A 24,539-nucleotide genomic window follows, 5' to 3' on the forward strand; every position below is an offset into this window, starting at 1 on the left:
TCACCTTCTATAGTTATGGAGAAGGCAGCACTTGGAAGTCATGCTCCTTAGATTTTGGTTTCAGATTCCTGCTCTTTCTTCCCCAAGGGTCTTGAGACTATCATGTCACATAATCTCTTACATCTTCAGCTTCCTCATCTGAAAAGTGGACTCTGAATAGTACCTTGGTCAAAAGGCACATAACTCTCAAGTTACTGTAGGCATCCAATGATGAACTTTGAAAGGTAAGAGATGGCAAATATGCAAAGCTTCATATTGTACAGAATAGGATGAACGAACAAAGTCTGTATACTCGTGGAAATTGCACTCTGTGGCAGCGATGGTTAAGCACACAACCTTGACAGAATGCCGTCCAGATTCCCAGGCATCTGATCAAAAGGCCACAGTCATTTGTTTCTATTTCTCCTCCTCCTCCTCTCAGAATTGTTAGTGTTTTAAACATCTCTAGGCCTTTTTAATAGTTTTAAAGAGATGATCTAAACCTAGAACATTTGCTTTATTTGGAACCATGTAAGAAACTAGTATTATCTGGAAAATAAACATGGCTTGAGAATAGGGATGAGTATTGGAGTATGTATGTATGTATGTATGTATGTATGTATGTATGTATTTATTGAGATGGAGTTTTGCTCTTGTTGCCCAGGCTGGAGAGCAATAGCACAATTTTGGCTCACTGCAAACTCTGCCTCTCAGATTCAAGTGATTCTCCTGCCTCATCCTCCCAAGTGGCTGGGATTACAGGCATGTGCCATTATGCCTGGCTAATTTTGTATTTTTAGTAGAGACGGGTTTTTGCCATATTGGCCAGGATGGTTTCTAACCCTTGACCTCAGGTGATCCACCTGCCTTGGCCTCCCAAAGTGCTGGGATTACAGGCGTGAGCCACTGCACCCGCCTGGATTCTTTAATAACAACAACAATAATAACGAAGAGTGTTTATTAAGTGCCTTCTATGCATTGCAAACTATACTGAAGCTTCAAAGTACTAGGAGTCTTAGCTGGAAGTTCCAGAAGCCAGACATAATTATCGCAAGCACAATAGGTAATGAATTGGCTCATAAAACAAAGAGTTTTGGTATCTCTGCCTTTGAGCATGGCTACATTCAGGAGCTCAAACAATATCCTAAGGACCCAATAGTGCTCTCTTCAGGGTTTTGGTTTGTATTCCTCTGCTTGGCTTCTTAATCAGGTCCTCCTCTTTGGGGGTGATACAGCTGTTCTGAGCTGGCATCCTAATCTTTTAGTTTTGTAAACTGAGCATCCTTCTCTTTCCAGAAGGTAGCAGAAAATAACTTGAGTTGGGCCTTATTTAGCCTGATTGGCCTTCCTTGGGTAATATATCCATCCTGGAACTGATCACTGTGACCAGAGGATGAGTTGCTTTGATTAGCCAAGCCCAGGTTAAATGCCCATCTTTGACGCACAGGATGGAGGGTTAGTTCTGATCCCAGTCACTTGGTCTGAGAGCAGAAAAGGCAATTTGTAGAGGAAAATCAAGGGAAGTGGTAGTGACATATGGGTGGGCCAAAGTCTCAGATGCCCCGTATAAATTAGTATCAGGTTTAGTTCTCATGATAATTCCACAGAGCAGTACCATTGGCTGCATAAATGTCTTCACCTGGTTAGATGAAGAAGTGTATACTTTAAGTGGTCAGCTTGCTTGCTTGAGGCTACCAAGCAAGTAATTGGAGGAACTGGCCTTTGAGTCTGGATTTGACTGTACATAATGATTTTACCTTAACTCTGACACTCTTCTAGCATTCCCATCCTACCCCTGTTCCCCGACTTCCCCCAAGCGCAGACGATGATGCATGTCTACAACAAGAACTCCAGGACTCAGCAAATTGCATTAGCATTGCTCCTGCCTAGTTTCTCTGAATGGCACACTCAGCGAAGCAGCAAAGGCAGGTCGGCTTGTAGTCTTATTAAGGGAAATCTTTACTAAACCAATCCATGGAGTCCACAAAACCATTGGTCTTTCCAACTTCCCATCAAGTGGCCTTGTGCTCAAGGGTAAAGCAATGGGCTTATAAATCACAGGAAAGATTCCCTTGACATATTCCTCACAGCTGGAATATGAACAAAGTGTTGTTTACTTTGTTCAGCTCCACAATTAGTGAAAATCAAAATGTCTACAGATGCATTCACTGTAGTAAATTATTAGGTAATTAACCTTAATGCTCCCTGCTCTGAATCACTAACTGACTTCTGCTCTGGAGCTGTTGAGAGGATTTTTACAGGCATCATAATATACGACCGCACTGCAGCTTAATGCTAAACACAACAAAGTTTAAATACAGTGGATAGGATTTAAAATGGAACACATTCTGAAAGAGGAAAAAGAAAAGTGTTGCTTACTGTTGCAGGAAAAATACAGACTTACAATCTAAAGACTGAACTGACAAAATGGGGAAGAGAGGTGTTCTTTTTAAGCAATTTCAAACTCATACTTTCTTTTTTTCTACTAGCCAAGTTTAAGCCCTTATCATGTCATGCTTGAGCTATTTTAATAGAGAACTTCAAAATGGTCTTTCTTTCTCTCCTCTCTGATCCATTGTACCAGATTAATCTTCTTGAAGCACAGAACTTACAGCACCACCTGACTCATAAGCCCTCAGTGGCTCTACGTCGCCAATAAACAATACCCGAATACCTTCGTTTAATTTTTTATTCTTCCTCAGTGTAGCTTTCAAACCACCTCCTCCGTCTGGTCCACTTGCTGTCTTTGAGCATCCAGCTGCTGCCTTGAACATCCTTCCAGGGTTTGTTTGTTTTTGCCTTAGCTTATGCTTCTTCCTAGGGCTGGGAGGATGTAAACGGGTGACGGGTAAAAGCAAAGGCTCTGAAGTGAAGGTATATGGATTTTATTTTATTTTATTTTCTACTTTTATTTATTTTTATTATACTTTTTGTTCTAGGGTACATGTACGCAACGTGCAGGTTTGTTACATATGTATACATGTGCCTTGTTGGTGAGCTGCACCCATTAACTCGTCATTTACATTAGGTATATCTCCTAATGCTATCCCTCCCCCCTCCCCCCACCCCACAACAGGCCCCACTGTGTGATGTTCCCCTTCCTGTGTCCAAGTGATCTCATTGTTCAATTCCCACCTATGAGTGAGAACATGCAGTGTTTGGTTTTCTGTTCTTGTGATAGTTTGTTGAGAACGATGGTTTCCAGCTGCATCCATGTCCCTACAAAGGACATGAACTCATCCATTTTTATGGCTGCATAGTATTCCATGGTGTATATGTGCCACATTTTCTTAATCCTGTCTGTCACTGATGGACATTCGGGTTGATTCCAAGTCTTTGCTATTGTGAATAGTGCCTCAATAAACATACGTGTGCATGTGTCTTTATAGCAGCATGACTTACAATCCTTTGGGTATATCCCCAGTAATGGGATGGCTGAGTCAAATGATATTTCTAGTTCTAGATCCTTGAGGAATTGCCACACTGTTTTCCACAATGGTTGAACTAGTTTACAGTCCCACCAACAGTATAAAAGCGTTCCTATTTCTCCACATCCTCCCCAGCACCTATTTCCTGACTTTTTAATGATCGCCATTCTAACTGATGTGAGATGGTATCTCATTGTGGTTTTGATTTGCATTTCTCTGATGGCTACTGATGGTGAGCATTTTTTCATGTGTCTGTTGGCTGCATAAATGTCTTCTTTTGAGAAGTGTCTGTTCATATCCTTTGCACATGGTATATGGATGTATATGGATTTTAAATCCTGCTTTGTCAGTGACTGAATCTGTGACCTTGAACATGCCAGTTAACCTCCCTGCGACTTGGTTTCCCTATTTATAACATGTGAAGGCGAATGGAAATGGCCTCAGAGGGCTGTTGTAAAGGTTAAGTGGCATAATGCATGAAAATACCTAGGAAATGACTCAGTAGACTTTGGCACTTTTATTCCTAGAAGTGTATACCCTATCATTGTTTATATATGGGAACCTATCCCTGTTTTAATATAACAACCTGTTTTCATGTGTGATGATGATGATAATATTTTCTGTACTTAGCTTTATTTACCTCAAAACAATGCACTGAAATAGAGTTTCTTGTCTCCTACTACATAGTAAAGAAGAAAGCTGACGGAGAAGATGGGTGTTTCATATAAGATCACACAAGACCTAGTGAGTGGTTGAGCTGGGATTGGAACCCATGCTTGTCTTCTGAGCCCTGATACTTACTCTAAAGAGATGACCCTCAACAAAAATGCCCCCCTCCCTTGCAAACATGGCATCCATCACTCTTTGAGAACTTGTCACCAAGACCTGTGCCAACACATGTCTGTTTCAAGTGATCTTTTTTTGCTTGAGCATAATCATAAGATTTTTTTTTTTAACATGAGCTCTTCACAACAACATGCTTAGTACCTTGCATATAGTGGGTTCTCTATGCATATTTGTAAAAAAAAAAAAGTTGCTTATCTTTATATGAACCATATATGGATAGTTAATGTTGAAAAAGGATAGAAAATATTCAAGGTAGACCAAGACATATGATCTTGGCAACAAGGATCAAAAGTACAAATGACAAGTTTAGGAGGGATTGAGAATATAAATGAGGCCAGTATTAACTTTTCCTTTCAGAAAAATCTTAGCAAATGTGACCTGCATCTTTCTTTCCTTCTCAAATTATGTCTGTTACTTGAAAAATCCTTCATGCTAAAAACCACTTAGAGTCTCAAGACATCAGAGGGCACCTATGGGGTTATGATGAGAATATGCCATCAGACCATAGTGCACGCATTTAATGAGATTCCTTTGTCATTCTGCTTAAAGAGACCTTCAGGGTATGAAGGATATCCCAGGTGTGGAGTCAGGTGAAGTCATAAGATTTGGTTGAGTTTTAACTTCTATTTAGGAAAAACGTTGTGACCTAGAGTGTTTGGTCCCATGCAATAAGGGTTGTTCCCACTCCACTAAGATTGGCAAGTTTTCAAGGTCAAAGGATGGTTTGATGAAAAAGAGTCTGCACTCTGCTGATGGTCAATATGGTGGTTTCATTTGATTTTGAGTATGTGGTCACACTGTAATATGAAGACTGGGGTACCTACGTTTAGAGTACAGACATCTGGATAGGTGACAAACCAGGAGTTCAAGGCTCTGACTCTAGAATCACACAGGCCCAGGTGTGACTCCAGAGCCAAGATTTCCCAGCTCTATGATATTTGTCAAACCACGTAATCTCTTCGAGCTTTTACCTTCTTTCATGAAATCGGAATAATAATAGTGTCTACTCCAAAAGGTTGATATACAACTAAAAAAAAAGTCAAAAATATTTCAGGTGTTGAGTGTACACAGTGCATCTCATTATTTGCAGATTCTGTATTTGAAAATTTGCCTACACGCTAACACTTGTGGGTAACCCCAAAGTTGATACTAGCAACATTTTCAAGATTATTCACAGACATCAGGAGAGCAATGAAAGTTGAGTTGCCTCGCATGCACATGTACATTCTCTAAGTTCTTTTTTTTTTTTTTTTTCTTGAAAGATTTTTGCTCTGTTGCCCAGGCTAGAGTGCAGTGGCATGATCTCGGCTCACTGCAACCTCCACCCCCCGAGTTCAAGCAGTTCTCCTGCCTTAGCCTCCCAAGTAGCTGGAATTACAGGTGCATACCGCCATGCCTGGCTAATTTTTTTGTATTTTTAATAGAGTTGGGGTTTCACCATGTTGGCCTGGCTGGTCTCGAACTCTTGACCTCAAGTGATCCACCCATCTTGGTTGCCCAAAGTACTGGGATTACAGGCATGAGTTATCGCGCCTGACTGACATACACATTCTCAGCTGAGGTTAAACAAGGCAATGTTCTGTTTTCTTGTTTCAGCACTGATTGTGTAAACGGTTCGTTTCCAGTCTACTTAGTGCCATTTTTGGCATGTTTGTGCTTTTTGTTGGTGATTTTGATTAAAATATCCGCAAGCATAGCCCTGAAGTGCTCTACAGTGCTTCTCAAGACAAGAAGGCTGTGATATGCCTTATAAAGAACATACATATGTTAGATAAGTTTTGTTCAGGCAGGAGTTATAGTGCTGTTGGCTGGGAGTTTGATGATAGTGAATCAATGATATGTATTAAACAGAAACACATATGATATAACACGGTTATATATTAATTGGCTGATGAATATATTGTGACTAGAGGTACTTAGGAGTCTAGCCTTCTATTTCCTCTGGGAACAGTGGTTTATTATTTGTTAATTCAGTGTTTATAGCAACTTTATGAAACATAACTACCATGAATGATGAGAATCAACTGTAGTAATATCTCAAAGACTGATGGTTAGGATGAGGATGATGATGATGATTTTATTTTAGGAACATTGTAAACTCACAGATTTGGCTGCTTTCATCAGACTGAATTTTGCCTTTGAGTATCTAAAAATTGGTTAGTAAATTCAGGGCTTTTTATATTTTAGCAAATCACTAATCACTCACATTTTGATCTCACCATTGTTCATCATCTTGTTAGAATCATAGTGTCCTTGGATTAGGGGCATCCAAGAGCTATACAAGGGCTGGGTTCTGGCATCCTGGGAGTGGGCACAGGGTGGGCAGAGAGATAGATGAAAGCTAGCATGAGCCAGTGCGATCGGAATAAGAGATGTCAGAATGGAGCAAGTGGCTTGACAAGAATGAGTGACCAGGAGGAAGAGCTTGGTGAGAGTCCTACAAGGCTGAGCATAGAGATAGGGGCTTTTTATGGGGTAGCTCTGCCTTTGCTTATTGATGGGAGGGTTCCTGATAATGAAACTGAACAAGATAGGCCTATGTGATCATCCCCTCCTCAATGCCCTTTAAAAAATTATTTTAATTGCATAAGAAAGATATAAATTCCCCATATAACAAATAAAACATGACACATAAGGCTACCACCTCCTTTGACCCACTTTTCCACTCCTTAAAGGTAACTTCTATTAATTATATAATTCTAGATATCAGCTGTGTGGATATGCATACCCAGAGAAATTGTGTAGATTAAAAAGTTTTTGTTTATATACATAGCATCATGCTATTTAATGTTGTCCTGAAATTTTTTTCACTCAGTAATAATACCTCTGTACTTCTGAGTTATTATTTCTCCATGCCTATTATTATATAGACCTATTATGTGCCTGCCGTTTCCTTAAATAGCCACCTAGCATTCTAAACTATGAACGTGTCTTAGTTTATTCAGCTATTGACTCACCTATGGGCATTAGGTTGATCTATTATGTCTTTGCATGTTAGCTCCTAAGCCAAAGCATTCATTTTGATTCCTATTGCATTAATTCCTTCATTTAGTAAGTTCTTATTGAGCATCAGGCACTGTGGTAGCTGCTGGAGATCAGCTATCACTGACTCTACAGTCTCATGAGCAACTGATTCAGGGAGCGAGGGAGCACATTCTCAGGACAGGTAAGATGGGTTTCTCCTTACACAGGGCTGGGTTCTGAAGCCAGTAAGCACACATGGCAAAAATCCTGAGGCATCAGAATTAACCTTGAAAATCCCCTGAATTGTTTCTAGAAGAGCGTTCAAGGTTTTCATGGAGTCTTTTATGATACAGGAGGAGATAAATAGGGAATTCTGAAGTATTCCTCCTGCTTTCAGGATTTATTTTCATTCTTTTAAATGCGAGGACTCCATAACCTTTATGTCAGTGTGTGTGTGTGTACAAAAGAAATAATGAGATTGGTAAGTACTGGGGTGGCAGATGGTATGTGGCTGTTAGATTCTCAGATTAGCTGTAACTTAGATTCACATAAATGATATGATTCCACTTTATAGAAAATGGTCACAGAAGCCAATGGCCATGTGATGGTTAATACTGAGTATCAACTTGATTGGATTGAAGAATGCCAAGTAGTGTTCCTGGGTGTGTCTGTGAGGGTGTTACCAAGAGATTAACATGTAGAAAAGTTGGAATCAAAAGTTCACCAGTTAAATTAGTCCATTTCCACACTGCTATAAAAAATACTACCTGAGAAAGGGGTAAAGGAAAGAGGTTTAATTGACTCACACTTCCACAGGGCTGGGGAGGCCTCAGGAAACTTAAAATCATGGCAAAAGGGGAAGAGGCACATACGACATGGTGGCAGGTGAGAGAAAGTGAAGGAGGAAAAGTTAGACACTTATCAAACCACCAGATCTCATCAAACTCACTCACTGTCATGAGAGCAGCATGGGGGAACAACCCCCATAATCCAGTCACTTCCCTGCCTCAACACGTGGGGATTACAATTCGAGATGAGATTTGGGTGGGGACACAGAACCAAACCATATCACCAGGGAACTCCCCCAAAATTAGATAGCGTGTGGTCACACAGCTTTTATATGGATGTGGATCTCATTTAAGTCCTGTCCTTTATAGCCAAAGCTAGCAATAAAGATAAGTCTTAAAGCTAATTAAGAAGATAATATTTGCATGGAGTTTGTATAATCAGAGCAAGAATACAATATGGATGGTAGAAAAAACAGAATTTGATCCAGACGTGGTGAATTTTTACTGATTATCTATGATGTACCACAGTGGTTCTGGACATTCTGCCTTATGTTGTCTCACTGCAACTTCACCAAGGGTTGTCTCCTTGATTTCAGATCTACTAATATCTCCTATTTCTTTTCTAAAAAACCTTACTTTCTTAGAATCTCATTTTCTATTTCCTATCTGCTCATTGCTATTTGGGACAAAGGGAAGAGGAAAGAACTCCTCTAAAATTCCCTCCTAGCTCACTTAACGTGTTCACCTTACTATTAAATATAAATGATTTGGTGAAAAGCATGAAGAAAAGGAAGAACCTTGCAAATAAGAATCTACAGTGACATGGCTTATACGTTTGTAGTTACATGTTGTGAATGCCATGAATCCTGCCACATTTTAAAATGATATAAAAGTTGTTTATTTTTACTATCACAACCACTGCACACTGTGCATCTATGAGTCTTTTTTGTCCTGATCTTCGAGTATTACTGTAGAGTAAATATCATGTAGTAGGTTTGCTGGGACATAGATTTTGTAAATTTTAACTGACGTTGTCAAAATGCCCCCCAGTTTTATTAGGAGTCTGTGAGAGAAACTGCAGGCCCATGGTTTCACCAACACTTTGTATTTCAAACTTTAATTTCTTTTGTCAATCTGTTGGGTGTTTGTGCTGACTTCTTATTGTGGGATGGTCAGGAAATGGTGGCTTAAGGGATTTAGCCTCATCTGCAATATTTGAACTTTACAAATAGAAGAAACTCATGCATTACTTGTAAAATTTAAACTGCCTTTTAAAAAAATACACCTTAAAATGCATCTGTGTCACTGATGTTTGGTGTTGACCCTCATGATGTGGTGGTGACCATCTGAGCTGTCAGCACCAAGATAGTGAGAGAGAAGCCAAGGGCAGGTTGAGCTTAGGAATAAGAATGTTTTTAGGTTGCTGGCCAAAGCCTAGGCATAGACTGAAACTGGAGTCAGGGTCCTGCTGAGATGTGATACTGAGTCAATAGCAGAAAATTTGCCAAATTGGAAAAGTCAAGTGAGGAAATAAGAGTCTGAAAGCAAATCACCAAATCATAGCCCCAGAGTTTGATGAGAAAGCAAGGCAAGGCAAGAAGTTAGGAAGGATGCTGAGGGTTCAGATAAATTTATGTGGATGAAGTTTCCTTAATGCAATGGGGAGAGAAAAGTAGAAGAAACTTCCTTTAAAGCCTAGAGTCTCTTCTGGGGGATGCTCTCACTGGCTTTAAAAAAATGTTAGAGGCAGAAGGCAGACAAATGCCTAGGCAGATAAGGGCAGATTCCTGGTGAAACCTGACCTTCAAGCCCAAAACAGTGCTGGGTAAATCCTCACACCAAATTGAAAACCCTGCTTCCCATTTGGTGTGCTTTCCTCTGATTGATCCCCATCCTTCACCTATTTTACATATACCTACCCTTTCCTAATTGGTTTACTACACTATTGTGCCCAGCTTTGAGTGATGTCTTCACTTTAACCTTTTTTGCATACTCACAAACCAATTAGCACACACTCCCTATTCTGAGCCCATAGAAAGCCCCGGGCTCAGCCATACTGGGAACTCTCCTGCTTTTGGGTAGTGGGACCACCCTTGAGGCTCCTCCCTACTGACAGCTGTTTCACCACTCAATAAAACTTCCTTCCTGACTCACTTTCCAAGTCTCTACATGCCTAATTCCTCCTGGGTATGAGACAAGAACCAGGATCTAGCTAAGCTACAAAGCAAAAAATCCTGCATCAAAAACACAGAACTCTATATTAAGCAAATAGTATTACTGCTGTCTTAATAAATTCATATAGTGTCTCTTTTTATTCCCTTTGTAGAACTGAAACTAATTTGTAATTAGACATTTATGTTTTCTTTTTTGAGCCTCATGTCTAGTCTAGGGATTGGCAAACTTCTATAAAGGGCCAGGTAATAAATATTTTAGGCCAGACAGTCTATAGGCCAACCACTCAACTCTGGCATTGCACTGGGAAAACAGTCACAGACAATACGTAAGTGAATGGGCATGGCTGTGTTACAATAAAGCTTTATATATATATTTTAAAAGGAGTAGGCTGGATTTGGATCATGGGCTATGGTTTGCTGACCCCTGGTCTAGTTTGTTAAATGGGGATTATGATAGTGCTAATCACATTTGATTCGAAGATTGAATAAGAACATGCAAGAAAACTCCTGCCTTAATTACATTTGAGATTGATAATAATCTTTATTTTTTCTATGTTATTAATTTAAATGTTTAATAAATAGACATGAGTTTTGTTATATCACCGTAATTATTCTTTACAAGCTTGCTTAATGTATCTGCTCATGAAAATGTTGTTTGGGTCTGATTTCTTGTCATGAACTCTACCTGCTCAGGTCATTCATTTTTGTGAGATTCTAAGCACTTAGAATTTTCTTCCCTGAGGTGCCCAAATGATTTTAATAAAGACTGAACATATTCCTTAATGCAAAACAATGATTCTCCTTGCTAAAAGAGGTAAGGGAGAACCAACTTTGCTAATTGTTCTTGGTCAAGGACATTACCTGGCTTTTGATCTTTAGACAGGTCTCTTGCAGTAAATGCATTTCAAATTCAATTGGGAGGCTCAGTGATCTCATAGAAGCATAATAAAGACATCACTTGCCCAGAACCCCTGAGGTTCGAGTGTCCTAGAAGGATTAAAAGCCATCTCACTGAGTGTTCTTCTTCAAAGTGAATGAATATTCCGATGAGTACAGCTGTTTCATCTGAACTATTTTTTTAAGTAGTAGCTTGATTTGCTGTTTTGATAAGTCTGATGAAGTGTGTTTGAACATTAGTAGAGATTTAGCAGGCATTCCAACTTGTTTGCACAGTCTTCCCCAAATTGCAGGAATTATCCTCTCATTAATACCGCTGTTGCTATTTGGGCTAAGGCATGTAGTGGGTGCATTATACTTGGATAAAACTGAAACCAAATAAGCAGATTAGTTAGTTATCACAAGTGAATTTGCTCCAGAGTCATTTTATATCATATCAAGATGCAGAGGAAACAGTTAAAGGTGACTGGGTACCATGCTTTTGATTAATTAGATTTGAGCTTGATAATTTATGGTGAAAAATCTATATTTTTAGTATTTGGTATCTTTTGAGAACACGACAGAATGTCATGCCATTGGCCATGAAGAAGAGGGGTTCAGAATCACACAAAAGAGTATAGTCTTCTTGACCAGAAAAAGTTGAAGTCCTTTTGATTCCAAAGTGAAAAATTGGGAAATTTTTCTAGTTGTAGTTCTTCTCTTTGAAACAAAAGAGTAAAGGTCTAATTAGGATGGTGGTCAGGAGGTTAAGCTTTGGAGTACCCATTTTTATAATTACAAGCTAACACCTAGCCATCATGGTGTGACATAGTAGAAACTGTGGGCTTTAGGAATTGAAATATGTGGGATAGCACCCTAATTACTCACTAATTACTCAAGTAATTAGTGAGTGTCCTTGAGTCTCATCTGTGAATAGAGTGACCAACTTCTCTCAGTTTGCCCAGGTCTTTCCTGGTTGGAGCACTGAAGTGCCATGTTCTGGAATCACCTCAGTCACAGCAAAGTGGGATGACTGGTTACTGTATGTCTAAAATGAGAACAAAAACACTATTTTTACCAGGAAGAGGTCCCAATCCAGACCCCAAGAGAGGGTTCTTGGATCTCGCACAAGAAAAAATTCAGGGAGAGTCCATAGAGTAAAGTGAATGCAAATTTACAGGGAAAGTAAAGGAATAAAATAATGGCTATTCATAGAGGAGTCCCGAGGGCTGCTGGTTGCCCATTTTTATGGTTATTTCTTGATGATATGCTAAACACAGGGTGGATTATTCATGCCTCCCCTTTTCTGACCATATAGGGTAAGTTCCTGACGTTGCCATGGCATTTGTAAACTGTCATAGCACTGGTGGGAGTGTAGCAGCACAGACGACCAGAGGACGCTCCTGTCACCATCTGGGTTTTGGTGAATTTTAGCCAGCTTCTTTACTGCAAACTGTTTTATCACCAAAGTCTTTATGACCTGTATCTTGTACTGATCTTGTATTTCATCCTGTGACTTAGAATGCTTTACTCTCTGGGAATGCAGCCCGGTAGGTCGCAGTCTCATTTTACCCAGCCCCTATTCAAGGTGGTATTGCTCTGGTTCAAACATCTCTGACACTATCTTATAGGATGATTAAAAGGATAAAGGATAATCATGGCTCAGCAAAGGTCTGGCTTGGTGTGTTGGGTGAATTACTTAACCTCTCTAAGTTTTCATTGCCTTATCTGTAAAATGGGACGTTAACATCCACTTGGTGGTGTAATTGTAATGCTTACAAATAGGGTGCAAAATAAACTATCAGGGTACATGGCATAAAACTAGCAAAAATAACTGGTAGCTTTTACTATAAATAAAATAACATATTTGTAAGGCCTAAGGAAATAGACTGACCTGGGGATGGTGTATACATATTTTGTGTATGCTTTTTAAAAACAAATTTATACTTTCAACAAACGTGTCAAACAGTGTCCTTTTTTTTCATGAAGCGTATAGTGTCCAGAAGAGGACAAATACTACTTTAAAAATCACACAAAATAAATGGAAAATTGCAATAGTGATAAGGCTGCAAAGGAGAATGGGGTGATGCTATGGGAGCATTTGGTGGGAAGATTGAACCTGGTCAGTAGGAGTTGGAGATGGTTTCCCTAACAAGGTGTTAGCTAGCTGGGCCAGGAGAGAAGGGACAACCATTCTTAGAAGAAAGAAGTATTCTAGTTGTTCAGGAGCTTGGTGAGAGAGAAATAATCAAAGCATGCCAGAGGTATCAGGAGAGAGAGAGAGACAATGAAATGAAAGACTAGTGAGAGTGAAGCAGACCATGAGGAGGGAGGGGTTTGTGTTAACTGTAAGAGCACAGTAGGAAGGCATTTACATGGAACCAGTTGCAAACAAACAAAAAATTAACTGACCTTGAATCTAATTAAGACCCTAGATCAAATTACCAGGCTTCAGGAAATAAGAGGGACAGAAGAACAGGATAAATGTCACCACAAGGGAGCAACCAGCTAAATCCAGAATGGGGGACATTCTTCAGGACAAATGACATAGTCTGGTTGTCTCATAAAGCAATGACCTGAAAATAACAAACTATAGGGGAAAATTGATATAGAATAAAAGAGCCTTAAACATCATGACAATGCAGTGTGGAGACTTTACTATTCAAACAAACCTGCTGTAGAAAGACATCTTTGAGTCAATTAAGGGAAAATATAGACATGTACTCATGGTGATATTAAGACATTATTAACAGTGATAGGTATGAAAATGACATGGTGGTTAGGCTTTTATAAAGCCCTTATTGGATATTCATATGAAATATTGAAACATAACATTGGAGATTTGCTTTAAAGTTCTCTGACCATAAAAAGTGTGGAGGATGGGAGGGTATGGATAAAATACATTTGGCACATGGTTATAATTTTTGAAGCTGGGTGATAGATTTATGGAGGTTCAATACATAATTTCCTCTACTTTGTGTAATGTGAATATTACCATAGCAAGAAGTTAGGGTGAATGGTGGTGGCAGAGAGATTCAGATATGCATTAAAAATTTTTCTCTGGCCCATATAAAGCATATGTTAGTTTAAATGCATTGATTTGACCAAATGGCAAAAGGACTCATTTTGGGGTAAGGAAAAGCTGAGCAGAGATGGAAACCCTTATTTAATTAAGATTAAGAAAAGGAGAGAATGAGGACAAAGTCTGGTTAGGTTCACTGTTCACCCAGAGAGCTTTTGGCATCCAGGCATCTCTTTATATTTCCTCTGGAAGCACCAACTCAGTTTCCCTTTGGAATCTCAGCCCCTATAAATTAGTGTATGATAACTCTAGCTCCAGGTGAGGGCTTGTAACTCTTGGCCAATCAGAGCACAGCACTACCCTGGTTACCACAGAGATTGGTTCAGATAAGGCAACTTGACTGTCTTTGAAGCAGTGAGATTCAGACCTGAGACTTTTCCTGAAGCTCTTGGGAAAAAAAAAAAGAAAAAAAAATCCACTCCTCTTCCACTGGGCTTCCTCAGCTTTGAAGATGTGAATCTGGTGCATCTGACAGGTATTTCTTTCCACCATATGGGGAGTCCCTGTCTGAGAAAAATGACCATTGAGAAAACCAGAATTGGGTATTGAAGTTAGCAAGAAGTTAAACCATAGTGACATTATTTCAGACTCTGGATCCTGCCAGACCTGAAATTAGTTACTCTTGAACTTTTTATTAGATTTATGAACCAATAAATCTTTCTCTTTTTCTTCGACAATTCAGATGTGCTTCTTTCACTTGCAACTGGATGAGTTATAAATGATATCATTTTGAAAAGTCTTCTAACTTTGCCACATTAATAGTTATGTGTATCCCTCTCCACAAGTAATTCATAACTTGTTTTAAAGCTTTCTCAATTTCTACCAATTGTTTAGTTTCTATTAGATGATCAGCCAATGTTCCCCTTTCTCTCCACTATAAATCTTCCACAATTTCAAACTTACATGCTCACAAACTATTTTTTAATGGCAACCTGGGTATTCTATTGAAATCATTGCATATGGTAATTAGTAATCTGAAAGATAATTTTAGTTAATTTTAAATTTAAAATCCATCATGCAAAACGAGTCAGATCAGAGTGGAGCTACCAACAAAGTAATGAATCAGAGTGTTAGAGAAGCTGCACACAACCCTGGAAATAAAAATGTGCAGATTTCTCAGGGAATGATCATTGTCTCCATTTTTACTTGTAATTATAATTTAATTATGAACCTACTTTTGCAGCATTTTAAAAGTACATAGTTAGCATTTAAGTACTTTCCATATAATTATCTGTTATTGAACCTGCTCATTATATACGAGTTGCTGCATAAATTATTGTGCTTTGTGTTAAAATATTGTTCACTTCAGGTTGACCAAAAATAAAAAAAGACAAATAATTTCAATGATACTTACTGTTGCCCCAGTATTGCATAGCAGCTTTGAACCTGACCATTTTAAAAAATGAAGTACAGAGGAATTCTAGCTTGTTTTGCCTTTTTTCCTAAGAATTTATTTTCTATTGTTATTTTTAAAATTTCAGTAGTTTTGGGAATACAAATGATTTTTGATTACGTGGATGAATTCTCCAGTGGTGGATTCTGAGGTTTTAGAGCATCCATCACCCGAGCAGTGTACACTGTATCCAATATGTAATCTTTTATCCCTCATCCCCCTCCCAACCTTCCTCTCCAAATACCCAAAGTCCAATATATCATTCTGTATATTTTTGCATCCTCATAGCTCAGCTCCCACTTTATAGATGAGAGCACATGGTATTTGGTTTTCCATTCCTGAGTTGCTTCACTTAGAATAATGACCTCCAGCGCCATTCAAGTTGCTGCAAAAGACATTATTTCATCCCTTTTTATGTCTGAGTACTATTCCAGGGTGTATATTTACCCCATTTTCTTTATCCACTTATATCGGTCAATGGGCACTTAGATTGGTTCCATATCTTTACAATTGTGAATTGTGCTGCTCTAAACACGTATGTGTCTTTTTCAAATAAGAACTTCTCAGAATTCATTTATTTCCCCATTGTTGCCCCTTGAGACATTCTTAGAGAATATATGAAACTACTGCTTCAGACACCTCCTTAGACCCTTCAGTAAAACAGAAAAATAAGATTCACTGAATATTCCATTGAGAGTCTACTGTGTTCTCAGGTGCCTGGTCTAGCCCCTGATGGAAGGAATATAGGTGGGGAAAGAGTCAGCAGTGACATTTGAGCACCATCCCTATATATCTTTTCTAATTTAAACCTGCTGTCAACCCTAAAGGAATATAATAGCAAGACATATACAAATACCATTCCATATTACAGATGATGAAACCGAGGCACACAGAGGCTGATAACTTGCAGAGGGTTGCATGGTTGGAGGAAACCAAAGCAGACTTGAGCCCTATGCAGTGTGACTCCAGAGACTGCGTGCCTAACAGCTGCAATGACTCGACTCAGAGGGTTGATAGAAGATGAGGCCACGGCAGGGAACGGGAGGCACTGAGTGTCACAAAGAGAGGAGAAGTCCTCCTATTTGGCAAGTTAATGGCTTTTTAGTACCTACATTCCAGAAAAGGATTTGTGAGCCAATCTGGGGCAAGAGACTTAGAGGACATCTGGGGCATCAGCCTCAATGGATCCCTTTCTGCTCTTCTGGAAAAACCAGGTAGTAGGTAGGATGTGTTTTGCAAATTGTTAAGTGCTACAGGGGAAAAGGAGTCCGTGCTGTCACTTCCGCTTGTGTTTGTATGTAGCACTTTTTGGAATCCCTAGGACTTGAGAGTTTGCTCAGGTATTAAAACATAAAGTTAAACTCAAACCACTTTTGTTGTTAAACTTCATTTATTTATGTGCAGAGATCAATTAAAATTAAATGCTTCCGTAATATCTGAACATTATCCCGTAAATAATTATTGCATTTGGAGTTCTAAAAGAAAGGAATAATGCCTTTCCATTATGTTCAGGCCCCTGTAATCTCTTCAGGTTCTTGGTGCTGGGTTGAAAGGCCATGGAATGTGAAAAGAAAATTAACGCTAATATTTCTCAACTGTTTACTCTATGCTGGGCATTGTGAGGGGTGCTCACCAACGATGATCTTATTTAGAACAGACACCCCCAAGGATTAATTTTGATCTCCCTTTTGCTTATGCGAGCACTGAGGCTTAACTAATTTGCCCAATTCAGTGGTGGGGCTGGATTCATGTAGAGGGAGCCAGGTGAGGCCATCTGATTCCAGAGTGAGCCTCCTGATCAATACCGGAGAAGCAGAGGAATATGCCTTTTTGGGTATGAGGGCTGGATTAGGATGGAACCTTGGGTCCCCTCCTCTCCAAGTCACACAGGCCTGCTGCCTTCTTGTTCACAAAGGACCCTTGTGAGGCAGAGACCAAGCAAGAAGCAACAGAGACTGTTCATTTCAGCACTGCCCACAAGGATACTTACTGGGAAAGGACACACACCAGATCATCAACGACCACATTTCAAACCCAAACATATCACGCAGGAGACCTGGTGGTGCATAGGAGGGCCCTGTATACCAAAGATGAAATGGAGTGAAAGCAAAACTGAGAGCCAAGCAGAAGGAAACCCAAATCCAGACTAAGAGCTGCAGCAACTGCTCATATTCTCCTACCCAAAGAGGTGAGGTGTTTGCTCTGTAGCATGTGAGCTCCATCCTTTCTTTTGTACCACCAGGTTCTCCTTCCTGTCCCTACCCCATGAAGACATGAACGCCCTTCATGGTTCGGCTCAAAGTGCTCCTCTTCTCTCAAGGCTTTTTTTTTTTTTTTTTTTTTTTCTTTTTGAGATGGAGTCTTGCTTTGTCACCCAGGTTGGAGTGCAGTGGTACCATCTCAATTCACTGCAACCTCCACATCCCAGGTTGAAACACTTCTCCTGCCTCAGCCTCCTGAGTAGCTGGGTTTACAGGAACTTGCCACCACTTCCAGCTAGTTGTTGTTGTTGTTGTCATATTTTTAGTAAAGATGGATTTTGCCATGTTGGCCAAGCTGGTCTTGAGCTCCTGACATCAGGTGATCTGCCTGCCTCGGCCTCCCGAAATGCTGGGAGTATAGGCATGAGCCAACGTGCCTGGCTTTCTCTGCCTTTAAAAAATTCCTCTATTGTCTTTTCCTAAATGTTTCAGCGGAGGCATTGATTATAGCCCCCAGCACATTCTATCATCGTTGTGTATTTGTGCTTTCCTGGGGGAAACATAGGCATGAGCTCTGTCCCTCCTCTATTCAGGTCTGTGTCTACCCAGTACTGGTAGGTGCCTGCATTTGGTAAATATTCAACAGAGGGTTGAGTAAATGAATTTTCCTTCTGCTTGGTTTGTTCATTCCCTAGTTTCTCCCACTAGAATGAAATATCACTGACAGCAAGGAATTTGTTTTATTCGTCATGATCATCCCCAGGGCCTAAAAGAGAGCCCTCCAACTGACACACGTGAGGTGCTTAATAAGTGTTGGGTGACAGAATCCATTATTCCTTTACTTCAGGCATGGGTCAGGATGGAAAGTTTTAATTTGTTTATACCACGAAGGGGCTCAGCCCGCTGAGTCACATGTAGGGGACAAACTCACCAATAAAAAACCAGAGGGAAGCATAAGCAACCCACATATCCATCAACAGAAGAATGGGGATACATAAAATGTGGTTCATCCATACAATAAACATATGCGTGCAGGTGTCTTTATAGTAGCCTGATTTATCATCCTTTGGATATATACCCAGTAATGGGATTGCTGGGTCAAATGGTATTTCTAGTTCTAGATCCTTGAGGAATTGCCACACAGGCTTCCACAATGGGTGAACTAATTTACACTCCCACCAACAGTGTAAACGCGTTCCTATTGAGGAGAGTCCATGTTCTTGCCCTTTCCAGCTTTCACAAGTAGCCTGAGTTACTTGGTTCATGGTCAAGCCAGAGCCAAGAAATGTAGCAACCTCAAATCTTCAAAGCCATCAGTGTAGCCACCCCAAATCTCTCCCTCCCTCCTCTCCATCTTTCTTCCCCTCACCCTTGACTTCTTCTTTCATCATTACGTCTCTATCTCTATAAACTTGGACACAAAGAAACCCATATAACTCCTTCAGGAAAGGATGCTTTTGACTCTCCTGACTTCCTGTTTCTCATATTAAGACCCTGATTATACTGGACCTACCTGGAAAACCCAGGATACTCTTCACATCTCAAGATCCTTAATTTAATCACACCTGCAACATCTCTTGCCTTGTAAGGTAACGTATTCACAGTTTCTAGGGATTATGATGCATACGTTTTTGTGAGAAGGGGACATTATTCTGTCTACCGTACCCAGCCTAAATTCCCTGGATGACTTTCCAGTGCTTCAAGGAGGAAGATCAAGTTTCTTACCAGATGTGCAGAATCTGATTCTTCTCTGCCTCTTTAGCTTCATCTTAAACCATATTCCCTTTTGAATTTTGCATAGCAGCTATAGCAGCCCTCTTCCACGTGCTTAAATGTACGAGGCTCCTCCTGCTTCCTGGCCTTCGAACATGCAATTCTCTTTGCCTGGAACCTTCCCTTCTTCCCCCTTTCTTCTTACAGTTTTCAGCTCAACATCATTTTCTCTGGGATGCCTTCCTTGCACCTCCTGACCTCTGCTTTGAAGCCTAGATAGAGGCTTCCTGCTATACATATCTGTGGCACCCTCTTTTCTTTCACAACACTCAGTGCAGTTTCTAAAGATGATGTCTGGCCCAACATTATATTGTAGCTTCCATCAAGATTAGGATTAGGTCTCTTTTGTTCATCGTTCATCCTTAGTGCTTACCCAGAACCCTGGTCTCAGTGGGTGCCCAATAAATATTTGTGGAATGCATCGGAAAGCATAGCTAGGCTAATTCAATTAAGTTGGGGAAAATAGATAATGATTTAAAACATTTCAAAGAGTTCAGCTAATCTATAAGTCACATCTGTAAATATTTTTTTTTTTTCATTTGACTTGTGTTGTCATGAGCTGAGAGAATGTTAATACTATTCATCATTAGATTCTTACATTTTAGCATGTGGAGCTTTTGCCTGATAAGTATTTAACAGAGAAAAGAATGAATAAAATACACCTTTATGTTCTAAGGAGCTCTATTGGCTATTCTCATTGCCATCTGGGTTGGGATCTGTGCAACGGTCAACCACACACCAACCATCCTCATGCAATGGTGAAGCTCATCTATACTTAGAGGCTGGTCAGCACATCTAAGCTTAACACTTAAACTCCCAGGCAAGCCTTCTTTCTTTCCATCACCTTATCTCTTGTAAGCATCTCAACACAGGCTTGTAAGTTCCATCATTTTATCTCTTGTAAGTTCTCAACACAGGTTTGGTCCTGGCACCCAGAAGAGAAAGCCCTGCTTTCATGTGCAGGATAATTCTCTCCACTTTGTAATCCCTTATTCAGGTTGATGGACCAGGGCCAGGCTGAATCAACAGTAAATTAACCAGGCAAGCTGCAGGCAGTGGTAAAAATCCACCCACATTATAAAGTGTTTGAAAAACAACAATATACAGTGTTATGAAACGCAAATGTTTATGGCCAAAAGACTGACCTTCTCATTTTCAGATACAGATAAAGTGTAAGCCATGTTCACATGGTTCTCCCCACACCACCCTTTTATGCCAGTAGTTACCCGGGAAATCTAGAAACGTTAAGTCTGACATGTTAGACTTTTATGTATATATTCTCAGTGCTATGGGTTTAAATATGTGAGCCCTGACACTGGCTGTATGTTTCAACTTTATGGCCAAGCAATGTTTTGCTGCAGATTGATATATAGAACGATCGGTATCTGTTGGTGGTATAAGAGCGAGGCTGAGGTTTTTACCTCTGTCTCCTCCAATTATTCTAAGAAGGAGAAAAAGTTTTAGGCAAATATAAATGAAAATTATCCAGTAACTTCAAATATACTACTTCCCAGATCTCCTGTCTGGGTAAATCTGGGTAAATCACAACTATAGATAATAAGATAATTAAAAACTAGTAAATATAAATGTGAGCTGCCTTCTACCATTAAGCTCAGGAAATGTATCTGATTATGAAACACTGTGTATTTTGAAATGTCATATCAATTATAAGAGACGCTTTTGCAGATCTCCCTAAGAAATATTTATATAGAACTATATTTTTATATACTAGTAAAATACTGAAGTAAATATTTAATTAAAACTGTAAATAAGACTAAAGGTATGCTATAAGTGTGAAATATGCAAGCATAAAAAATCTTAGCAAAATTTTAAATCAATTTCACTTTGAATTATATTGGCTTTCCTGTTACTTGAACATCCTTCAACACCCCTCCTCCTCAGTCCCCATGTCACCTTAATACTATTTCACTGGAGAGAAGGCATTTTTTTGGGAAAAATCCCCTTAATGTAGTTTTGTGTTTCTGTGTTTGTTGGAAAAGGGATGTAAACTTCGAAAGTATATTTCTTTATATATTCTAAGTTAACGTATGTAGTCCCTCCCCTGCTTCCAGGAGACCATGCGGATAACAGTATGAATCCAGGCTTTGGTGTTGGGCTGAGACTTGGGTTTGAATCCTGCCTGTTACCCAAGCTGTGTGCCCTGGGCAAGTGACTTTATTTGTCTGGGTTTGAGTTTCCTCATTTGTAGAGTGGGATTAATGATACTAACCTCTGGAGGGGGTGGTAAGGATTAAAGAAGAGGATGCAGAGCAGTCTGTAGCACATGCCAGGCACTCAGTAATTGCTCTTGCAGTATTGCAATATCCCTCTTCCTTCTTCTTATTTCTGGTTGTAGTTGAGGTACTGACTCTCTGATCTCAGTGTTATGGCTGGATGGAGAAGGATTGTGTGTGAGGAACATCAAATAGTCATGATGCCAATGTGTGCCAATAATTTAAGACAACTAATTGTTTCAGAGTCAGAAGGAGCTCCTTGTGGAGAGCTTCGTTGTTATATTCTATTCAACTCAGAATGTTTTACAGACCTTGATTTTTAGGGGTGTCCCTTTGTACAATGTCTTTGCCTGACCTACCAAATCAGGCCATCCCGTTAGGCAGAGGTCAAATGAAACACGACAGGAGAAAAGGAGATCTGAAAGTTTTGGCTTAGGAAAAGCACTATGGTCAAATGACTGACTTGCCCTAGTCTGCTCAGGACTGTCCAAGTATGGACAACCCATGACCCTGGAGATCCTCCAGTCCTGGGCAGACCGGGATGGTTACCCTACACTATGTATGGCCAGCAGTTTTAGCTCTGGGATATGCAGGGATGGAAAGATTTGTGGTTAAACAAGGCTGGGAGTGGAAATGGGAAGCGAATGTAAATGGGCACAAGGTTTCTTTTTGGAGTAATGAAAATGTTCCAAAGTTAGATGGTGGTGATGACTGACAACTCTGTAACAATACTAAAATTCATCTACTTGTATTCTTAAAACAGGTTAATTTTGTAGTATGTAAATTATATTCAATGAAACTTTTAAAAATAGATTGTTAAATGGTATCTTCAAAATAGAGCATTTGACTTTTTGGACAGAAAAATAATAATGCTCTGTCCATAAAATAAATATATGCATTAAGAATTTGAAGTGAATTGCCCATCGGATTAGAAAAGATTTTAAAAGATTGGCAAAACTCGGAATCAATGAGGTTATGAAAAATCTATCAGTCTCATGCTCAACTGGTCATAAAGGTGTGAATTAAAAAAATATTTAAAAAATAGAATAAATTGGCAGTATATAGCAAAATGTAAAATGTATGTACTCTTAGAAACTTCATTTAAAAAGCTTATCGCACACAGATAATTTTCAAGTGTTCAAGGACATACGTGAAAGGATGTTCATCACAGATGGTTTATAATAGAAACAATGGCTTAAAATTAGAAACAACCTAAATCTCCACTAGTGATTCTGTTTAAATGAGTTATGGCAAATCCATATAACGAAACACTCTGTACTATGACACCATTGAAAATGGTAATATAAACCTGTATCTACATCTAGGGTGACCAACATCCTAGTTTGCCTGGGACTGTCTGTGGTTTAGTACTGAAAGGCCCAAGTTTAGAGAAATCTCTCAGTCCGGGATTAATAAAGTTGGTCATGAAAATACTTATATAAAAACAGTTAAAAGGATGTCACCAAAAAGTTTACTGGGGTTGTCTTGGAATGGTAAGATTTCAAAAGCTTAACTTTCTTTGTTATGGTTTTTGTTAGAATTTTGTTTTGATTCATTTGAATCTTTTAACAAAAAGTGTTTACATTTGAGAAAAAAATAAAAGCATTTGCATTATAAAAGAACCTCTATATAGGCACCCCTCATTTTATTGCTCTTTGATTGTGCTTCATAGATTGCAGTTTTACAAATGGAAGGTTTGTGGCAACCCTAATTTTTCCAAAACCATGTGCTCACTTCATGTCTTGTGTCACAGTTTGATAATTCTCATAATATTTCAAATGTTTTCATCAGTATTATATCTCTTACGGTGATCTTTGATCGGTGTTCTTTTGTGTTGTTGTTGAGACAGTGTCTCACTTGATTGCCCAGGCTGGAGTGCAGTGGCACGATCTCTGCTTACTGCAACCTTTGCCTCCTGGGTTCAAGTGATTCTCCTGCTTCAGTCTTCCAAGTAGCTGAAATTAGGAACATGCACCACCATGCCCGGCTAATTTTTGTATTTGTAGTAGAGATGTTTGCCTTGTTGACCAGGCTGGTCTCAAACTCCAGACCTCAAGTGATCCACCCGCCTTGGTCTCTCAAAGTGCTGGAATTACAGGTGTGAGCCACTTCTCCTGGCCTATGTTCAGTGTTCTTTGATGTTACTACTGTAACTGTTTTGGGGCACCACCAACTGTACCCATATAAGATGTCAGACTTAATAAATGTGTGCATGTTCTCTGACTGCTCCACTGATCAGCCATTCCTCCGTTTCCCTCCTTCTCTTAAGGCCTCCCTATTTTCTGAGACACAACCATATTAAGTTGGGCCAATTAGTAACTCTGCAGTGACCTCTAAGTGTTCAAGTGAAAGGAAGAAAGAGTTGCGTGTCTCTTACTTTATACCAAAAGGTACAAATGATTAAGCTTAGTGAGGAAGGCATGTCGAAAGCTGTGATAGTCTAAAAACTAGGCCTCTTGCACCAGTTAGCCAAGTCATGAATGCAAAGTAAAAGTTCTTGAAGGAAATTAAAAGTGCTACTCCAGTGAGCACATGAATGATAAGAAAGTGAAACAGCCTTATTGCTGATGTGGAGAAAGTTTTAGTGGTCTGGATAGAAGATCAAACCAGCCACATCATTCCCTTAAGCCAAAGCCTAACCAGGGCAAGGCCCCAGCTATCTTCAATTCTATGAAGGCTGAGAAAAGTTAGGAAATTGCAGAAGAAAGGTTAAAAGTTACCAGAGTTTGGCTTATGATGTTTAGGAAAAGAAGTCATTTCTATAATATAAAAGTGCAAGACAAAACAGCAAGTACTGATGA

This window comes from Theropithecus gelada, chromosome 10 (assembly GCF_003255815.1).
Source record: "Theropithecus gelada isolate Dixy chromosome 10, Tgel_1.0, whole genome shotgun sequence".
NCBI lineage: Eukaryota > Metazoa > Chordata > Mammalia > Primates > Cercopithecidae > Theropithecus > Theropithecus gelada.